Below are 6454 nucleotides of genomic sequence, written 5' to 3'. Positions count from 1 at the left end.
TAGTAGAACGCGCAAGGATTCAAATTGTCAGCGGAAGTAATCTGATTTAAATAGAAGGGAAACCAGTTCGAAGGTGTGCTTTCTTGCTTCACGAGCGTGGAGGTGGCTAGTTAGAAACTGAAGAACCACGCGTTTCGACCTGTGTGCTTGCCTCGGCAGATTGTTAATCTTTCAACGTAATATTCAGAAGTTTGCTGAATTATCAGCAGTATCTTAGAACGCGGTGAGGTTAGTTACGTTTAGAGAGCCTCGTAGTTAGTCACTTGTTACTATTCTTTTCTTAGTTTCTTATTTTTATTTTACTGCCGGGTCGGCGTAGTTTGTGAGCGTCAAGAGCACGCATTTGTAATTTCTAAAGTTGAATAAAAAGGGATTTAAACCCTTCTCAAGACTTTGTCTACTTTCCAGTTCTTAGCAGTCACCACTATTGTTGCGTGCAGGTTGGAAGCGCGCAACATTACAAACTTTTAAACCCTAATTGTATAGAACAAAAGTTAATGTAAATAAAAACTCTAAAGGTAAATGTATATACATTTTGTTTTCACAACCCTAACTAAATAACAGAAGAACTTGAACAAAGTTTTTTTTTAAAAAAATGCTGAGACTGGCATGTACATATTACTTTTTTTAACTTTTTTTAATTGTTCTATTTTATTCTAAGAGTTCCACTAACCAGTAGTTACATATACACATATATATAGCATTTCAACCATCCATTTGTTTCTTTCATTTTTTCTTACACACAAAAATTTTATAAAAGTTCCTCCTTTAGGTGTACTCTTATGATGTAATTGGATAACACACTCGAGGCGAATTTAAGAAGTCCAGTGAGGGCATTGCGCAATTTTGTTTTCACGCTTGGACCTAATAACTCCTACAAATTAATTAAAATAAAATATTTAGGTAGTAGGGTTTTTTTTTTCTGGTTTGTGTTTGTTTTTAAGGTTATGAGAGAAAGTTTTGTGTTATTAATGTTTGCTTGTTATTAATGTTTCAACATTTAGAACTTGTTAAAGTTAAAATAAAAGAGAAAATAATAACACAAAATTTTGTAGAAAAAGAAAAGCTAATTTTATTTAGTTCCAATAAATGGGAAAATATACATATATTTACGTTAAATATACGCAATTCTAATACAGAGGCTGTTCACACATTTTTTAGACGATGTATATTGTATTCGCAAAGCTAAATTACATAAAATTCGTGTGTTTTAAATGTTCTATTTGACATCCCTTATTCTGAACTATCTTCCGACACCGCAATTTCCAGGATAATAATGCCTTTTGAAGTGGCAGAAGAGGTATTCTATCCCATTCCTCCCGAACAGCTTTCCAGAGTCCTGTTAGGATTTTGGGACAACGTTTGGATAATGCAGTTTTTAAAAGTCCGAAAGCACAAAAATCCATAGTTGACGCATCGGAAGATTTATTAGGGATATCAGTGAAGGGTATGGCCTTGATACCAGTTTTTTGTTCCATTTCTTTTAGGAAATTTACAGTGGATTTTGATGTGTGACTGCTAGCTTTGTCCTGATGGAGTCTCACAGATTGATGGCACTGTGGGTAAAGCGATGGTATTTCATTCAGGAAAATTGGCAATAAAATATGTTCCTGATAGTATTTGGAGTTAATCTTGGCATTTTTTGCACTCTCTTTATTATTAACTTGCCATTATAAGAAAAACCAGCAACAATCATGAATCCCTTAGAAAAACTTTCTTTCAATTCTTTGAACCATGTACTTAAATTTTTTTCTCCCCTTTTATGATAATAAATAAATGGCTCTTTTTTTTTGTTACAATCATTCAAATACACCCATGCTTCATCTATTGTGACAATTGTTTTCCATTTTTCTTTGGATAAGTGTTTCTCATATAGAATTCTGCAGCGTGTCCTGCTGTGAGCGATATTCTTTGGAAGAAGACGATGCACACTGAGTTTTTTCGCTTTCTTAAGATTTAAATCAACGTTTATCATTTTGTGTACAGTGGACACCGAGCATTTTAATGATTTTGAAACTGTCCTTTGACTAGGGGGATTTTCTTTTAACATTAAACAACGTACCTTTGCAATAGTCGAATATGTCCGTTTTTTCCTTGGATATTTGTTTGGAATTTTTGTTCCACTTGAGGCTCCAATTTGACGTTTTTTTCCTTTCTTGTTGATGATATTACCTATCGACGCTTTAGATATCACAAAACCATGACTCTCACATCGTTTTTGGGTAACTGAGTATGCATATTTCTCTTCGGAAAGAGCGTAAATGTAGCCTTCGAACCACTGCTTTGCTGAATTCGCCATTTTGAATAAAAACAAAACTTTCAAACCACAGACGATAATTTTGACTTTTAAAAACATAGTACAATTGCAATTACTTCTTTTGCAGCAACCGCTTACCAAAATCGTCTAAAAAATGTGCGAACAGCCTCTGTATAAAGATGAAGGGGGAAAATGACCGTTTATATACTTTTGCTTCTTGTTGCTAACCCGTTTCCTCATCAGACAAGTACTGATAAAATTCCGCTTCTGCTTTATCAAACAACTTTGCAAGTTTTGCCTTCGAGTCCTCTTTTTCGGGGTTCCGAGGTAAGCAGCCTATGTCTTAAACTATGAGACACTATAGTTTATGGCATAGGTTGCTGCTTTTAAAACATTTTTCAACTAAAAGATATAAGATTTTCACCAAAATATCGTGTTTTTCCACATTTTAGGGCATTCGCCAATTTTTCTGCTCATTTTTTCATTTTTAGAAAACCTCCAAAAATTTAGACAAAATTTGCACTAATTTTAATGAAAAAAGACATAAAATACTTATAAAAAGAACAAAACAACATAAAAATAATTAAAAAATAAAGTATTTTTACCCTTTTTCGCCCCCCCCCAAAAAAACAAATGAGACAAAAAATATTAAAATTTAAGAAAAACCAATGATTTTTTTCAGTAGTCGTCAACCTCTGCCTTAAGAAATTGAAAGAATTTTTTTTTTTAAACTCCAGGGGGGGGATTTTTCCCAACCTGAAAATATATAAAAAAATTAGAAAAAAATTGAAAGAAACCCTAAAAAAATGTAAAAAAATTATAAGAAATTATTCCTTTACATAATTTTTTTATTAAGAGCTGCGCATATATGTGCTAATAATTTAATAATAATTCTCTGGAAATTTTTTTAACAATATTTTCAGACCAAGGTTCATATAAATCAGGGTTACACCAATCAACTTCATGTTTATATATAAAATCTTCACTAAGTGTCTGATAGTTTATGTTTTCATTCAATTCTTCGATAATGTTTTCTGATAATATTTGATATCTGGAAACTAATTTCACATTTATTTTTTTAAAATTTTGTAGAATAAAATTATTACTTAAAGTTTGATATTCTGATATGTTATCCCAATTTACTTTATCTTCATTATCTAAAATGAATTTTTCAGATATTTTTTGAAATCTAGATATAATATCCCATTTGATTTGATTTTCATGCATAATCATAAAAGGTTCAGATGATTTCTGATAAGCTGATATATTAACTCAATCTACTTTATCTCTATATTCGCTAATGAAAGTTTGAGATAATTTTTTATATCTAGATATCAACTGCCAGCCGACAGCATTTTCGAAATTTCTAATTAAATCTTCACTTAAAATTGAGTTTTTAGAAACTTCACCCCAGTTAATATCCATTTATTGGGAAGAAAATTTACTGGATTTACGAATATATTTATATCCATTTAATTGTGCTTGTTTTCCATATTTTATATCAGGAAAATATTTTAAAGTATTTATTAAATCTTGCTCTCTTAGATAAACTTCTTCAGTAATTGATTTAGCTTTCAGTAAATTTAATAATTGTTTATAAAATTTATAACATCATCTGGATTCTTCTTTTCTTTCTGAAATATTGTAACTTTCTCGAACGATTTCAACAATTCCTGCACCTATGCTTAAAGCCGTAAGAGGTATATATGCAAAAGCTGATAAACCTGATGCACTTAAAACAAATATGCCGATTGATAATAATATTTTTATTTTTTTTTTAATTTTTCGTAACTTTTTCTATAAATATATGCATTTTTCTCTAAATATTTTTCCATAATTTATATAGGATCAAATCAAAGTAGCACGGCAACGTCGTAATGACGTTGCAAAATGTCGTCTTTAAGACGCTCAGATGTCCGCGAAACTCCACTGTTTTGCAACCGTTACAAGGATGTCTTTATTACGTCTTTGCAAATGAGGATTTTGTCGGATAGACGTCCTTATTGCGTCTGTGTCAGGTTATATTTTGGTTATGAAAGCATCGTATCACGACGTCTTAACGACGCCTAAATGTTCGCAAAATTCCACCTTTTTGCAACAATTGTAAAAATGTCGTTATTATGTCCTTGTGTTACATCTTAATAATTAATATATTTTTCTTCTTTTTTAAAATTTTGTATTCCTTGTATTTGAATTTATTTGAAATGAAATAATAAAGTGTACTGCATTTTAAATTAGCGTTAATATGTTGCAACCTTTTTTTTTTTTTTTTTTTTTTTTTTTTTTTTAAGAACGATAATTCTGATGGCTATTTAACAGCTGAAATAATACATGATAAATTTTTTAAGACATTCAAAATTCACAAACTACCTTTAAAATATTGGCAGGGAGTTTAAAATATTATATTAGTAGCAGTTCAGTGTGCAAGCTATTACAAGACCTAATGATATTAAGTATTTAAAGCAATTTAAGTATTAAGAAAATTGCGTAAATACATCATATTATTTTTTTAATAAATTTAAGTAGGTTAAAATCACACTGAGTTTTAAAACATTGTCTAAGTGAACTAGTAGTAGCGAATTTTCAAAAGCAAAGAAAGAACAGAAATTCCGAGAACTATTTCATGGCTGAAATAATTCAGGACAAAGTTTCTGAAGGCTAAATATATCTTTAAAAGTCTGCAGTAATTTTACAAAAAGATTAAAAGTTTGTTGGGGGAAGATATTGTAATATTTCTTGATTTTGTTTTAGAGTCACTTCATAGTATTGATGTACTTTTCATCAACTTTTCTTGTACTGATGAAATTTGGACTGTTGACTTTCAGTACTTGACTCGAATCTTCATTAAATTTGTTTTTGCAACTTATAAATCTCAAAGAACAGATGATAAAATAAGAAGTTTAAAAGTAGATGAAGGTATCAAAAATTCATCATAACTATAGGATGTACAGTTCAATATTTTGAAATCTGATAATGAAGAAATAAGTTCAGTAAATACTGGTTTCTCCCTTGGTGATGATATCTACCTTGAGAAAGAACATTTCACTGCATGACTCGTAATTTCATATCCGAGACTTTAGAAGAATCTGCAACTTTATGGAAATGATGAACAATTTTAGGAGGAAGACAAGCTACTTCTTCACGACACCGCAAGCGAAGGTCATCCCATGTTTTTACATTAGGCAAATGGAAGTCACTGTCAGCAGTATCTTCGTTCAGAATTTTATGGGAGAAGGTGAAGCTGCCCATTCTGCAAGAAAAACAATCTTGTAAATAATTAAAATCAATTAAAAAAATAATGCTTCGGAAGAACTTGCACGAGAATGTTTAGGGTTTATAAAGCATACAAATTTTCAGAAAGTAATTTAAAACTATCTCCATTTCATTTCAAAGTAGCTTTAACATTGCTTTATGAGCAATGCTTTTTGCCATCTCTGCTGAAGATACAGCAAACTGCATTGCAAAGTTTAAATCATTTTTCATAGATTTACTTACAAATTAATTTAAATCTTCATTACGATGCATAAAGCTTTCAATCTAAATTTATGATTACTATTGAGGCTTCCAAATAAAATACATCAGTCAAGAACTGAATAATTGTTTTCGATGCTCATAACACCATGAAGCAAATTATAAGACACTTTGACATCTGTGCCTAATTTGAAGAACTGCGATACTTGTATAAAAATAACACTGCACTGTTCAAAAATAATATTTCACGAAATTAATAAACTTTCAGTTTATGGCAGATTACTAAGCAAAACGCATAAAAATGTAGATGGACTGAATAATAAGGTTATAGCTAAATCAGCATAAATAGCGTAATATAAATTGAAGAGATTCAATTTTATTTTTAAACCAACCTCGGTTTTAATAACTGGGCATTAATTCAACTAAAGTTTTCAAAATTTCACAGGAAATGTCCTATCATATTCAAGTTACTGGAGGTGTTCAGATTTTCAACCATCGAAAGGTCTGTCTACCACCGTAAAGGGCTTTGATCTCTCTTTCCATATATTTCTCAAGAGATTCAGGATAGAAAGATCAATAACTTCTATAATTTGATACAGAAAAACTGTTTTGTGTGCCTGATGCGTGAATACAGCCTTAACCATGCAGAAGTATGTATTTTTCTCCATACAGAAGGTTGTCATCGGAAAACAATTTGCAGAGCGGCAGTTCTCAACCGGTGGTATG

The 6454-nt window shown here is 30.8% G+C and overlaps 1 protein-coding gene across 1 annotated transcript in view; it reads right to left on the bottom strand.

Moving 5' to 3' along the window:
- Positions 1-4810: 4810 nt before the first annotated feature.
- The window catches only part of Klp3A (kinesin-like protein 3A), a 298885-nt gene continuing 297241 nt past the window's right edge, over positions 4811-6454 (bottom strand). The window contains exon 27 of the mRNA XM_085808353.1: positions 4811-5507. The gene's annotated coding sequence lies outside the window, so the exon portion shown is untranslated. The remainder of the gene's footprint in view (positions 5508-6454) is intronic.

This window comes from Stegodyphus dumicola, chromosome X1, assembly GCF_044657685.1.
Source record: "Stegodyphus dumicola isolate Sdum_Otavi_A_Nest chromosome X1, ASM4465768v1".
Classification (NCBI taxonomy): Eukaryota; Metazoa; Arthropoda; class Arachnida; order Araneae; family Eresidae; genus Stegodyphus; species Stegodyphus dumicola.
The sequence above is the reverse complement of the archived record's forward strand: the minus strand, read 5'-3'. Positions and strand labels throughout refer to the sequence as shown.